This window comes from Mustela nivalis, assembly GCF_964662115.1.
Source record: "Mustela nivalis genome assembly, chromosome: 8".
Lineage (NCBI taxonomy): Eukaryota > Metazoa > Chordata > Mammalia > Carnivora > Mustelidae > Mustela > Mustela nivalis.
In genome coordinates, this window is record NC_139027.1 from 52193841 (window position 1) to 52209345 (window position 15505).

Sequence of the window (15505 nt, forward strand, 5' to 3'; positions counted from 1 at the left end):
AATTTGAGTTTTTGTTAGGAAGGAGGAAGGGACGTGATATTGCCTAGGCAGCTGGTTGGGACAGCCACACACGTAATTTCCCATGGCATTAGTGACCAAGAGATCACTCTTTTTAAAGGTGTGTCCACAGTGTCCCTCACTAGAGAGTGTTTCCTATAGAGTGCTAAGTGTTTCCCACCAGCCTCCAAGTTTAATACTACCAAGCATTCTAGTTCAGCTCAACTCAGGAAGTTTGAAGTGCCCATACTTGTATGGCTCCACGCTACCCTAAGTGCCTTTTAAATTATTAATGGCTTGATGTGTGCTTGCACTCCTAAGCTAATTTCATTTTCTTTAATGTGCTCTAATGGAATTTGGAGCTTCCCTCTCTATGACCCCAAATCCCTTAAATATATAGCTGCCCTGTTTAATACATTCAGAATGTATCATAGAAGCATCACCATTTTTTCTGCCCAACATTTAAAGCAGTGAAAAGGGAAACTTCCACCTTCTCTGAGACAAGGATGCTGTCTTGTGACTTAAGAGGCTTTGTCATTGCCAGGGTTCTCAATGATCACTGTTGCCAGCACTCATTCTAATCACCAGGGGCTCCACAGCGCATGCCTCCGTTCCCAGGTAGGACCTGCAATTGGAAGCCTATTGCAGGAGGAGCCTGCAATAAGACTCTTTTTCATTCCCCCCTTTTACTTTGTGTGGTCAGGGAGAACACACAGGCCAGGAGAAAGAAGGCTAGCTAGTGTAGCATAACATAGCTTAGCCTGAATACAATAGGCTATAATGTCAAAGATACAGAAACATACAGCATATTCTAAAAAAGGTTTCCTTTTTTAATTTTTTTAAAAGATTTTATTTATTTATTTGACATACAGAGATCACAAGTAGGCAGAGAAGCAGGCAGATAGACAGGAGGAAGCAGGCTCCCTGCTGAGCAGATCCCAGCACTCTGGGATCATGACCTGAGCCAAAAGCAGAGGCTTTAACTCACTGAGCCACCCAGGCACCCCAAAAGGTTTCCTTTTGATCTTGTTTGAATATGTGGTGTTTCTAATCTTACCTCTGGAGTTAGGTGAGGAGGAGGAAAGGACCCACAGGGTGAGGCAATCAGGTCATTAAACCTGAGAACAGCAATGTTCTTTGCAAGTGAGGGCCTTAGTGGCCTGGGAAAAACAATCATGGAGATGGGGCCGTTTTCCATTCTCTGCTATGTGTACAAGATCTTTCCTTCATTCTTGGTGCAGGTAACCAAACTGGAATGTCAAAACACCTGTTTTTCCTTTCAGCAAAAACCATTTAAGCTTTATGCCATCATACATTTCTAACAAAACACCGGTTATACTGACCTATCCAAAGGCAGCAGCTGAAAGGAACAAATGCCCTTGTACTCTTTTGGTAGTTGACATACTATTCAGAAAAAAAAAAAAAATAGAATTTGTAATCCCCCTGAGAGCAAAGGAAATGATTTATTTATCACAGAGTAATGTCTCAGAAAGGTCGCTCTGAAAATTGTAAGTGGTTCCCATGCCACTGACCCATAGACACTGTCCCCGGAGTATAAAATGTGTATAGAAGGTATAAGGAGAAGGGTGATGTAGCAGACGCCAGGGTGAGTTTCTCTTGCCTGAGTGACTGGGTTGGGGTATGGTGGAGGAGCTCGTGCCCTGAGGCTCAGGATTATATCTCAAGACTTGGCTTCCTTGTCTGAATCCACTGTTGGAGCCTTAGTTCTGGATTTCAGGGATCATTTGCTAAACCTTTTTTTTCTTTTTTTTTGGTAGTTGTCTGGTTTTATTAACACAAATACAATGTGCACATAAGCTGTCTATTCATTTTCTTTCCTGCGCAGCCTGGCATTGGGATTGGCGACTTTGGGGGCCAGCTGGGCTGCTCTTTCTGCAGTAGTCTTATGGTTCTTGGTCAAGACATTGTCAGCAGACCCCGCATACTGAGATTTGTTGCACACCAGCAGTCCTTCAAGCTCCTTCATGCTGTGGGCTGGGGACTTCTGGAAGCCATTGGGCAGCCTGTGCTCTGTTTTCTTGTCGCTCCCATAACCAGGGTTGGGCATCAAGATCTGGCTCTTAAATCTTTTGTGCACCCTATTGTCAGTGCCTCGGGGTTTCTGCCAGTTGAGCTTAATTTTTACATATGGGTCTGACTGGTGCCAGAGGAACATCTTGGTCCTCTTTTTGATAGTCTTGGGCTTTGGCAGAGGTCTGAGGGTAACCGTGATGCCAAGCAGGAGAGGGCTGCCACCTCTGCAAGCAGAGCCTATTTGCTAAACCTTTGCTGTCTCCCAGCATGTCGCCCAAAAGCTGTGAGATGAGTAAGGGCACGGGAAAGAAAGGATGCCCTGGCAAATCCATCCAAAAACATTTGGTTCAGATGCTAACCCAGTAACCACAGGCTGTACTCAGTGGTGGGAGGCCGAGACCCTCAAGGGACAGTTGCTATCCTTGAGGTGAGGATAAGACCTGGAACTCTGGGCTTGCAGGGAAATCTCAAGGCCAAGGAATCCAGTGAGTACCGTAGGATGACACGGCTAGTAAACTACCAGAATAAGACCTTGACCCCAGGTATTTGGACCCTCAGGCCAGCACTTTCCCATCTCCCTGCAGTGTGCAAGGTGGAAGAATGGGATTGCCTGACTTAGAAACCTGATGGTCCTCACTTACTAGCTGTGTGACTGAGGACACATCTTTTCACCTCTGTTGCTGGGTTTACTCCTCTTGGTGGGACCTACTTCACTGCGGTCATTGTGAGGATGAAAGGAATGATTGCACGGGGTTAGTGCCTGGCCCCATGAACTGTTCCCTCATGTTAGCATCTGCCAGCTCTACTGTTAGAGCTTTTCACATTTGCATCTTCTTTAAGGCCCCAGAGTAAGAAGAAAGCTGAGTTGTGTGCAGGTGCTGAAATAGTAGAGAACCACCAGAGAGACTCCCCATGATAATAATCCCACTACCCGCTGACAAGTGTCGTAAGGACTCGGATGAGAGGCCTGTTAATTCTGCTCAAGAGATCAGAGGAAGCGCCACAAAAGCGCTGACATTTGAGCTGGGCCTTACAAAGCAAGTTGGAATACTCCAGCTTGATTTGATTCCTTCTTGAAAGACTCCTTTTAAGCACAAAAACTTTATTTATTGGATGCTGTTCTATAAGTGATCATTGCAGTTGCCGGCTCATTATTATTTGTGTTCTGTCAAGGGGATATTTATTACTTATGACTTCTCCCCACCATTTGCATAACCTGTAGATTTAAAAAATAGATTTGCTTCACAATGAATTTAGATTGTTAGTCCTTGTTTTGGCCATAATCTGCATGGAGGGATATTTATGCAATAGATACAGTTAATTTGTTTCTCTCACTATTGGCTACAGATGCTAGACTCAATTTATCTCCTCTCTGCAGGGTCCTTTGTTGTCCTTGAATATCCATCTCACATATGTCCCTGAGTATGTGCAACTGATTAATCATAAAAATAATGACATTCTTTGGAATAATTGGACATTATATAAAAAGCATCTGCTGTGCTTTTCCAAGAGGGAGGGGCAGGCAATCTCCCAGTCGGCGGAGCAGCTGCTCTTCCTGGGGGGCAGTGTTCTGAGGCCATGGTCTGGCAGTGGATGGGGACTTGGCCCTCAGCACAGCCCTCAGGTGCTTCCCTGCTTTGTGCTGGGATGTTAGAAATGCCATGCTACGCTGAGGGCTGTCATATCTAAAGGCTCATGCTACGCTGAGGACTGTCATATCTAAAGGCCTCTTCCATACTCAGAAGAACTTCTCCCCACAGCTTGCATTTGCTGTCTCTGGTTCTGTACTTTGTGGCACTGTCTGGAAAAGAGGTATGGAAAGAAGAAGCAAAACAAAGCAAAGCAAAACCCAAACCTATAGCAAGGGTAAGGTGGGGCACTTTAATAGCTCCCCTCGAAAGCTTAGGTTCAGTTCCCTTAGCTGATCCGAAACTTAAGAGGACCAGAGGGCACAACCAGGTCACTACCAAGTCCTGTTTGATTTTTTTCATGCGTCTTCTGAACATTCCCAAGTCCATGCACTTTTTCCCATCTCCCCTTTCCCTGAGTCCAAGCCTCATCATGGCCGTCACCCCACCTGGACAACTGCAGTGACCTCTGACTAGCTCCCGATTCCCACTTGTGCCCTGCCCCTGGGCTCTGTGGTTCACACTGTTCTTCTTGCTTCATTGTTTCCTCTTACTCTTCTTCACAGTATCAGCTCCGAGGTCATTTCCCCTGGCAAGCTGTCTCAAGCCTGCTTTGCTAGGTGCCTAAATCTGTAAGTATAGGTATTCCTGTCATGGTTGGGTACCCTCCTAAAAAGAAGTAATCACAGGTACGCATACAATTGTTTCTGCGTTACTGGCCAATGCCAATTTCTTACATCAAACTGTAATTTTCATACTTGCTAGGATGCTTCCTGGTTTTGCTTACCAGCGTACCTTCTATATAGCATGTGCCAAATCCTTTTTTCCCTCAACTGAATCACTGACAACATCTAACAACAGTGTTCATTTCTTTTCTCCGAGTGTTCAGTTTGGATGGAGTCAATTGAAGAAACCCCTCTGCCAATTTAAATCATTAGTGTTTAGGGGTGCCTGGGTGGCTCAGTGGGTTAAGCCTCTGCCTTTGATTCAGGTCATGATCTCAGGGTCCTGGAATCAAGCCCTGTGTTGGGCTCTCTGCTCAGCAGGGAGCCTGCTTCCTCCTCTCTCTCTCTGCCTGCCTCTCTGCCTACTTCTGATCTCTGTCTGTCAAATAAATAAATTAAAAAATCTTTAAAAAAAAGTCATTAGTGTTTGGTAGATAATTCTTCTCAGTGGGCTTTTAATACTACAAATTGTCCAACAATGCTATTAAGTTTTTCTTTAGCTATTCCACCCAGATATTTACTCAGTTTAAAAATAGTCAAATACATGGGGCGCCTGGGTGGCTCAGAGGGTTAAGCCTCTGCCTTCAGCTCAGGTCATGATCTCAGGGTCCTGGGATCGAGCCCCGCATCAGGCTCTCTGCTCAGCGGTGAGCCTGCTTCCCCCCTCTCTCTCTGCCTGCCTCTCTGCCTACTTGTGATCTCTGTCTGTCAAATAAATAAAATCTTTAAAAAAAAAATAGTCAAATACGGGACGCCTGGGTGGCTCAGTTGGTTAAGCAGCTGCCTTCGGCTCAGGTCATGATCCCAGCGTCCTGGGATCGAGTCCCACATCGGGCTCCTTGCTCAGCAGGGAGCCTGCTTCTCCCTCTGCCTCTGCCTGCCATTCTGTCTGCCTGTGCTCGCTCTCTCCCCTTCTCTCTCTGATAAATAAATAAAATCTTAAAAAAATAAAATAAAAATAGTCAAATACGTGTTCTTTGGAATGTTCAGTTCAAGTGCTTTCATTTTTCAATACTGAATGATGTGTGAACAGATAATATTGTGACCCTAAATTGCCAAATTAGGTTCATTTGATTTATTAAAAATAGGATATGCAAACTAGGGTATTCTTGTTATGTTTTAGAGGTAGCTAGTAAGATTCTTGTCAGAGAAATAAACCCAGAATAATTTCTTGCATTTAAAATATATATACCAGCACCTTGCCTTGAAATAAGCAATAAAAATTGTAATGAAAAGCTAATATTCTGGGATTTGGTCTCCAAAATATTACAAAGAATTCTGGGATGAGAGTGTTTAAAGACAATGTCTTAATTTGCTTGTCACATTAAAACCTTGACTTGAAAGCTGTTGCCTCCTTCTTAATAGCTTGTGTACAAGGATAGCTTTAAATAAGCTACAACCATGCTTTTGGGATATCTCTCCCCCTGGGTTTTTAAAACCAGGTTTAATTAAGGGGTGCCTGGGTAGTGCAGTCAGTTATGCATCAGGCTCTTGGTTTTGGCTCAGGTTGTGACCTCAGGGTTGGGAGATCGAATCCCGTGTGAGCCTCTGCACTGAGCATTGCGGAGTCTGCTTGAAATTGTCTCTTCCCGTCTCTCTGCCCTTCCCACTCATATTCTCTCTTGAGCTCTCTCTCTCTCTCAAATAAATAATTAAATCTTAAAACCGGGTTTTATGGGCACCTGGGTGGCTCGGTGGATTAAGCCACTGCCTTCAGCTCAGGTCATGATCTCAGGGTCCTGGGATCAAGTCCCGTGTCGGGCTCTCTGCTCAGCAGGGAGCTTACTTCCTCCTCTCTCTCCGCCTGCCTCTCTGTCTACTTGTGATCTCTCTCTGTCAAATAAATAAATAAAATCTTTAAAAAAGGGGGTTTTATTTTTATCTTATTTTTTAAAATTTAAATTCAATTAATTAACATAGAGCATATTATTAGTTTCAGGGGTAGAGTTCAGTGACTCATCAGTTGTATGTAATACCCAGTGCTCACTGTATCACATGTCCTCCTTAATGCCCATCACCCAGTTATCCCATCCCCTCATTCCTGTCCCCTTCAGCAGCCCTCAGTTTGTTTCCTGTGGTTAAGAGTCTCTAACGGTTTGTTTCTCTCTCTGATTATGTCTTGTTTTATTTTTCCCTCCCTTCTTCAATCCTCCTCTGTTTTGTTTCTTAAATTCCACACATGAGTGAAATCATGGGGTAGTTGTCTTTCTCTGATTGACTTATTTCACTTAGCATAATGCTCTCTAGTTCCATCCATGTCATTGCAAATGGCAAGAGTTCAGAAACCAGGTTTATTTAAAAATAAACCTGACAAACCTTTCCAAATTTAACAAATGTATTTGAGATTTTATAAAATATTTTCTTCTCTTCTTGTATTAAGGTTAAGTGTGTCAAAGCATGTATTCTTCCTTAAATTACCTGAGTGATTGTAATATCCAAAAAGCAGCAGAAAGAGAACCACAAGTTCCCACATTTTTCTGTCAAAGAAACTGAACATTTCCTGTAGAGCAGAAGTTCCTTATGCTCACATTTATCTCATAGTATTCCAACTCCCAGAAAAAAACAGTAAAAAATATGACCAGATTTTATTTTGTATGTATTCTTTTGAGTCAGACGTTACAATGTACATATTACATGCACATTACTGTGTGGGACCATACGTAGAAAACCATGCTCTATTACCATTGAGATGCTCAAGGATAATTTTGACTTTAACCAATTTTGTCCCTTTTAATACACTTTGGAACCTAATTCATCACAGATGTGACTTTGTGGTGATAATTTTGACCCACTTAAATCATTAAATGCATAGTCTTGGATTCTTGGGGAGACTGTGCTGACAGCAGTGTTATATTTTTAAAGTAGGCTTTTCACTTACCACATATGTAACAAGGTCCATAGCATAAGATTTAATAAGCTTTTTTTTTTTTAAGATTTTATTTATTTATTTGAGAGAGAGTGTGAGAGAGCATGAGCGAGGAGAAGGTCAGAGAGCGAAGCAGACTCCCCATGGAACTGGGAGCCTGATGCAGGACTTGATCCCGGGACTCCAGGATCATGACCTGAGCCAAAGGCAGTCGTCCAACCAACTGAGCCACCCAGGCGTCCCAATATTTAATAAGCTTTTACAAGAGAGCATGGGGTTTTCCCTCATGGACAATGTTAAACATGCATGGTCAAACTTAAATATTACATAACTTAAAAACACATTAAGATGTTTTTTTATAGTAAGTGTAGCCAAGAACTTCATTTTTAGGCTCACTAGATATATGTTGTATGGCAGAGACCCTAAGGTTATTTTATCAGAGTTTGCTACAAAGCACAGCAAGAACTTGAATGGATCTTGTTGTCCTGAAAGGTGAGCTCCAAAGACAGATATTAGCTACTGCATTTTATTATCTTTGAGTTTTTATGGTCTTCCTCCTATTTCATTCACTGCTGTTCTGTAGCCAAAAAGAGTTAAAGGGTCAGTAGGTACTAGTTGAGTCTGTCTTGATGTTTCACCTTGAACCTGATCACTTTGGAAATGGCACCATCGTATTTTCTTTTAAGATTCTCTCTCTAGGAAGCCTGGGTGCCTCAGTCGGTTAAGTATCTGCCTTCGGCTCAGGTCATGATCCCAAAGTCTTGGGATCAGGCCCCACATCAGGCTCTCTGCTTAGTGGGAGGTATGCTTCTCCCTTTCCCGCTCCCCTTGCTTGTGAGCTCTCTCTCTCTCTGTTGGTCAAATAAATAAATTAGATCTTTAAAAAATAAAATAAAATTCTCTCTTCAACCAGCAATCCATTTCTCCTTTTAACAGTTTAACTATTTCACTTCCCCTAAATGAAACAGTGTGTATAAATTAAAGATAGATAGGAACACCCAGAACTTAGTTTTGCCGTATCAGGAGCTGCCTCCAAGCACAAGTGTGGTTGAGCTGTTCATGGTGTGTTGTTGGGCCCAGGGCACATATTGTCTGGTGATGTACTTGATGGTACATTTTCATATGCGCAGACACGAAAAGGCTTTGCTCTCTCAAAAAAAAAAAAAAAAATCACCAGCTCAGAAACGGAACTTTCCTGTCCCTAGGATATGTTTAAGGCAGTTCTCCAATCTGCAGAAGGAAAACAAGTTATGGAAAAGAAGAATTAGCATAAGGTATTGGTACTCCCAGACATATTAGGGATATTAAAGGTATGGCATATTATAGTATTTCAAATAGAACAGATGGAATCAAATGCTTATAGAATGCCTATGCCTTTCTTTAGAAATTGAACATTCTCAGGATAGCTTGAAAATTTATAATACAGACCAGCATCCTCATTTTATTGCTGATTGGAGAGATGTCAAAATGGGATAATTGATTTGCCTACAAGTCCACAGCTGGGTTCGCAAGTGGTGAAGGAGCTGAGATTATGATCCTGGCATCCTGACTCTAGGGTGACCAGACTGGTCTGAAGTGAGAGAAGGGGAAGAGAAAAGGAAAAGAGAGAGAGAAAGCTAGTAAATGCCAAAGGAGGGCAATAAGGGGTGGTTGCCTAGTCAGAGCTGCAAATAATAGGTTTTTGTAATGGAGGTTTTTTTTTTTTTTTTTTAGAACATTTTTAGGTTCACAACCAAACTGAGCTGAAGGTACAGAGGTTTTCTGCATACTCCCTGACCCCGCATGTGTTTAGCCTCCCCCATTATCAGCATTTTCTACGAGATTGGAACCGACAGGGACACATTATCACCCAAAGTCCATAGTCTACATTAGGGCTCACCATTACCAGTCAGGTTTTAAGAAAGGGCTCAAGCTGGAGGAGGGGCTTGACCTCACCCTGAAAGGAGAGGGAAGGCCTTGATCATTACCATCTACAGAAGTTTAACACGGATCTCTTGTACCGCATCTTGGGGGCAAGTTGTTCCCCTGAAGGACTGTGGCTCCCTCCCCCCTCTCCAATAACTAGTGGTACTTTGTGAGCCAGTATGAAGCTGAGGCAACTGTCTGGATCCGGGGAAGTATGGATTTCAATGATGCACCATGGCCCAGTCATGAAGACGTTATCTGTTCCTTCCCTCCCAACAAAAGAACAGAATTGGGTTGTTCTCTGTGTTGAGAACTGTGCTTCTTATGGGCTCATTATGCATAGAGCTTGTTGAAAATATGGCTCTTCCTGGAAGTTGCCAAATTAAATGCTAACACTGAGCACAAACAGGCAGCCATTTTCCAAAACAAGTTCATTGCTGAGTAATATCATATATTCCTCCCTTTTCTCAGGATCTCCCCTAGCCCCATTGGCTGGGCTGGCTTTGCACCTGTCCTCATAGATTTTTTCTTTCCTCTCTGTAAACTGATATGTTCCCATTCGCATTCCCAATTTTGTGTATTAGCTATTTCTTTATTGAGTTGCTAAGAATATGTCTTATTTATTTATAACTAGGTCTTGGATTAGTTAATTGTTTCATTAACTTTTATTATCCTAATTTGCTTCTTCTTTCCTTAAACTTACTCTTTATAACTTTTTTAAAAAAGATTTTATTTATTTGAGAAAGAGAAAGTGAGCGTGAGAGAGAGAGAATGAGTGCATGAGCAGAGGGAGGGGACAGAGGTCAGAAACAGACTCCTTGCTGAGCAGGGAGCCTAATACTAGGCTCGATCCCAAAACCCTGGGGTCATGACCTGAGTCAAAGACACCAGACACTTAACTGACTGAGCCACCCAGGAGCCCCAGTCTCTCTAACTTTTAAAATTGAATGCTTAGATATTTTATTTTCATTCTTGTTAATAAAAATATTAAAGGCTATAAGTTTCTTTCTAAATGTGGCTCTGGCTTCAGTCACCAGCTATTGATATATAGTGTTCTTTTTGTCATTTTCTTTTAATATGCAATTGCAGATTGATTTCCTTTGTGAACAAATAAATGTTGTTTAGGGGAGAGTTTTAAGATCTCTAGGTGAATTTGTTTGTGGTTAAAAATGTATTACTGGGCACCTGGATGGCTTAGTGGTTTAAAGCCTCTGCCTTTGGCTCAGGTCATGATCCTAGAGTCCTGGGATCAAGCCCCACATTGGGCTCTCTGCTCCACAGGGAGCCTGTTTCCTCCTCTCTCTCTGCCTGCCTCTCCACCTACTTGTAATCTCTGTCTGTCAAATAAATAAATAAAATCTTTAAAAAAGGTATTACCTAATTTTAATGTTTTGTGGTCAGAGAATATGTCTTTCTCAATTCTTAGGATTTCTTGGAGATGGTTTTGTATTCCGATTCATAATAAATTTTTTTAAAGATTTTTTTTATTTATTTGACAGAGATCACAAGTGTTGTAGGCAGAGAGGCAGGTAGAGAGAGAGGAAGGGAAGCAGGCACCCTGCTGAGTAGAGAGCCCAATGTGGGGCTTGATCCTAGGACCCTGGGATCATGACCTGAGCCGAAGGCAGCGGCTTTAACCCACTGAACCACCCAGGCACCCCCATAATAAATTTTTATAAATGTTCCATCAATGTGTAATCCAAATGTCTCCAAGATCTCCAGCCCATTTTTTACATACAATTTACCTTTCTTTTAATATGTAATCAAAATGGCTCAAACCTCTATTCCACAAACTGTGGGAAGGCCCATGCTTTTCACAGATTCTGCAAGACATTTTGGGTGGAGGAACTTGCATTTCTTGGTCCACCTCATAGTCTATATTATTTGTGGTTCTGACCATGACCTTAGTCAGACTGTTTGTTATGACAGACCTGTTATGCTGTGGTATCAAGCCCTTCTGTGACCTCAGTGGCTGAACACAACAGAGATTTACTTTCTTGTTCTTGCTGCATGTCTACCTGGGATCATTGATCCCAAGAAGACATCGGCAGTGGTGAGCTGGAAGCGTGTGGGAAATTATCCTCTTCTATCTGTGGAAGTAGAGAGGAAACAGATACTGGTGAACAGGAGTGTCGGTCATACTTGACAGCTTGCCTCCCAGAAGAGCTGCCCTCTTTGTTAATACATTTGCCCCCATTAAACATTGTCCTTTCTCTGTTCTTCTCCCAGAGCACCACTAACACAAGGCTCTTCTGCATATCAGACTTCTAACCAAAGGATTAGGCACACAGAAGTTTTTTATTTATAGTATAGGGCTGGAAACAACTTTTAAATTCAATTCAGCATCAGTGATTTTTGAAATTTATTGGCCATTCTCCATCAGAGGGGGTTTGTCATTGTCTGTTTCTTTCTGTAGGCCCCGTTCTTTGCCATGTTCTTGTCCCAGTGCACCTGTTTTTGCATTTCCCATCTTTCCCCATATGGTACTGGTGCACCACTTTGATTTTTTTTTTTTTTAAGACTTTATTCATTTAGTTGAGAGAGAGAGAAAGAAAGAGAGCATGCACAAGCAGGGGGAAGGGGCAGAGGGAGAAGCAGACTCCCTGCTGAGCTGGGAGCCCAACGTGGGGCTCAATCCCAGGACCCCCGTATCAGGACCTGAGCCGAAGGCAGACACTTAACCAACTGAGACAGCAGGTGCCCCCCCCCACTTCTGATATATTTGTTACTCTTTCTACAAGACAATTTATCCCTTTGTTTTCCCATCTTCTTCCACATCAAGGCTGATAAGTAAAAGGAAGTTGTTTCCTTTACCCTCATTTCTGACATGAAATGTGTAGTTTTTGTTTGTTTGTTTGTTTGTTTGTTTTTTAAATACTGACCAATTCCATAATACAGAATAATTCAGTTCAATTCTGACAATACCTACCTGGAGTTAGCAACAGATACAACAGGTTAAGTGCTCAGTCCCACAAGACTACAGCCATTTCAGATGCTAATTGCAAGCTTAGGCCTCTGCACACTTCTTACTGATTGGCTATAAATCAGGAGATCCCCTACCCCTCTTCGGGTTAATTATTTGCTAGAACAGCTCACAGAATTTAGGGAATTTCTTATATCCACTGGTTTATTATATAATGAAAGATATGATACAGGATACAGATGGTCAGATGAAGAGATACGTAGAGTGAGGTCTGGAAGGGTCTCAAGCACAGGAGTGTCTGTTCTTGTGGAGTTGGGAGAGGCTACCCTCCTAGCATGGGGATTCATTCACCAACATTGAAGCTCTTCAAATCCTGTATTTTAGGGATTTTTATGTAGCTTGATCACATAGGCATGATCAATTATTGGCTCAGTTTCCAGCTCCTCTCCCTGTGCTGGAAGATGGGAGATAGGACTGAAAGTTCTAGGCTTCTGATCATACCTTGGTCTTTCTGGTGACTAACCCCCATCCTGAAGCCCACCAAGAGTCACTTCATTAGAACAAAGGATGCTCCTATAATCCAGAAAATTCCAAGGGATTTAAGAACTCTGTGTAAGGGGCACCTGGGTAGCTCAGTGGGTTAAGCCTCTGCCTTCGGCTCAGGTAATGATCTCAGGGTCCTGGGATCGAGTCCCACATCAGGCTCTCTGCTCAGCGGGGAGCCTGCTTCCTCCTCTCCCCCTCTCTCTCTCTGCCTATTTGTGATCGCTCTCTGTCAAATAAATAAATAAAATCTTTAAAAAAACAAAACAAAACTCCGTGTAAGATGTGCCTATCATCCCTATCACTCAGAAAATTCCAAGGGTTTTAGGAGCTGTGTGTCAGGAACCTGGGTCAAAGACCAAGTATTAGAACAGAAGATGCTCCTAGCACCCCTAATTCTCCAGAGATTACAAGGCTTTTAAGAGCTCTGTGTCAGGAACTGGGGGTAACATATTTCTTACTTCACCACAAGGGAGGAAGGAATTTAATTTTTTTTTTAAAGATTTTATTTATTTGTTAGAGAGGGGCGAGAGCACAAGCAGGGTAAGCTGCAGAGGGAAAGGGAGAAGACGACTCCCCGCTGAGCAGGGAGCCTGATGACGAGGGGCTGGATCCCAGGACCCTGGAATCATGACATGAGCTGAAGGCAGATGCTTAAACGACTGAGCCAACCAGGCAGCCCTCACTTTTTGTTTTTTTAAGAGACCCATCAAAAAAGTTCCCAGACCCAAAACACACACAAAACCCCCCGAAAGAAACCATAAAACCCCCACTATCTCACTCAGGCTTACTGATGCTTCTCCTAGAAGGAAGAAATGTTTTGCTGGACTGTTTTCTTTAACAGTCATTTTGCCCTGTACTTGATGCTTACAGTGAAATTGCTTTTACAGTATTAATGTTCAGTATACATCTTGTCACCCAAACCTATTGACTCCTGAGTTTGTATTGTGAGAATGTGAATATCGAGAGATACATTTAAGTCTAATCAACTTATTCAGGCTTTTGTACCCTCCACCCCACTTTTCTAACCTCTTTAATTTGTTATGAACTGAGAAGTATATTAGTGTCATCCATTATCATTTGGATCCTGTTGTTTTCTCACCAATTCTCAGCTGTTGATATATACAGGTATATGTATATATAACATGTATATATGTATGTATAACTAATATGTATGTATATACATATGTATCAAAATACATACATATAGTCCATACTATGTTATTTGATGCATAACATCAATCATTCAATATGATATTTTCATTGTGGAAACTATTCTCTTCATATATAAAATAATCTTTGCTTTATCTTGAATTTTGTTATCTTTGATAAAAATGTTGTAATCCATTGTTTGTAACATTTATTTTTTTCCTGGATAGCTAATGATTATTAATCATGTTGAATGACATACATATATCTTTTTATAAGTAGCCTAGAGGTAGATTTTGTCTGACTCCCACACATATCCTATTACAGTCTCTTCTTATCTGTGTCTTCAAATCTCTGGTTTTAACTTAATATTGGAATCTGTGTCTGTCTTCAGCCATGTTGCTTGCCTAACATTGCAGTCCTGATACAGATGTAGCATAAGATGTGCTCACGGTGATGATATGTGTGAAATGGCCCTGACACTCAAGGGAAAGCTCCACATCAGAGTGGGAAGGTTGCTAAAGTTTCTGGAGAGTACAGAGCCAGTAGGCAGGCAGTGGGGGAAGAATAAGGTGTCACCTTCTATCTGATGAGCTTTCTCTCCTCCAAATGACAAAGACAGATGCCTGTGTCAGTCACTCTTTGTGCCTCTCCTTTCAATAACATAGGTCTTGTGATGAGTAAATATTCCTCTGTTGTTCTGGCTCAAGTCAAATTATCAGTCTTTGTTTCTGGAGTATTTATGAATTATGATCTGATTTAGTGTGTGAGTCAACATGGGGTTTTAGTGAAAAGCTGGGGGAGACTGAGTAATGGAGAACTAGGTAGACACCATCCTCAATTGGAATTTCTCATAGTATTTGTAATTATTTAAAACATTTCTGGTCATCTATCACCAGATTTTTGTTTTCATTTATAAATAGGTCTCTCAAGTAGTATTTGATTTTCTTTTTAAATAAACAAGCTATGGAAACAATTGCATGCCTCTTGGTACACTGGAGTTTGGAATCAGATGAACCCAGCTCAGCCACTTATTAGCTGTATGATTCTGAGAAACTTAAATTGCTCTGGGTCTCAGTTTCCTTTTTTGTAAAATGGGGATAACAATTTCCACTCTAAAGAATGGTAGTGAAGATTGGAGGTTATCTATGGTATGTTTGCTAGAACTTGTTCTCTTTTGGCCTCACATGGATGTGAGAAGCTGAATTGCAGAAGAATTCTTAGGGAGATGGAATCAGAGCATAGCTTGGATGAATTAAATGTTTCAAAATAATATCAAGCCGGAAGTATCCTTTTTATAATAGGGATGGTCTTTCTCTCCTGAATTGTGCCGTTATTAGAAACTAGGTGGACTAAATGATTCTGCCTTCCTCCTGATATTATTTAAGTATTTTTTTACATGTTTTATTTATTTATTTGAGAGAGAAAGAGAGCACAAGCAGGGGGAGGGGCAGAGGGAGAAGCAGACTCCTGCTGAGCATGGAACCTGGTCAGCAGGACCAGGCTGGGGCTTTGGTCCTAGGACACTGGGATCATGACCTGAGCCAAAGGCAGACATTTAGTGGACTGAGCCACACAGATGCCAGGTACTTATTTAAGTATTTCATTAAAAAAAAAAAAATGTTTTTTTTAAGCAAGAGTGGGGAGAAATATTTACAGGTCTAAAGTAAAGAGTCTTACTACGACTTTCTGAACAAGGCAGCTTGTAAGGCATTTGAAGAGTTCTAGACGTTAT

General features: G+C 41.8%; 1 protein-coding gene and 1 pseudogene across 2 annotated transcripts in view; one reads left to right on the forward strand and one right to left on the reverse strand.

Moving 5' to 3' along the window:
• Window positions 1-15505, forward strand: part of ADD2 (adducin 2) — a 103825-nt gene that overhangs the window by 19533 nt on the left and 68787 nt on the right. The window lies entirely within an intron of this gene.
• On the reverse strand, window positions 1820-2173 carry LOC309870625 (large ribosomal subunit protein eL32 pseudogene; annotated as a pseudogene). Its single transcript has one exon. The product of its transcript is annotated as a large ribosomal subunit protein eL32 pseudogene (transcript).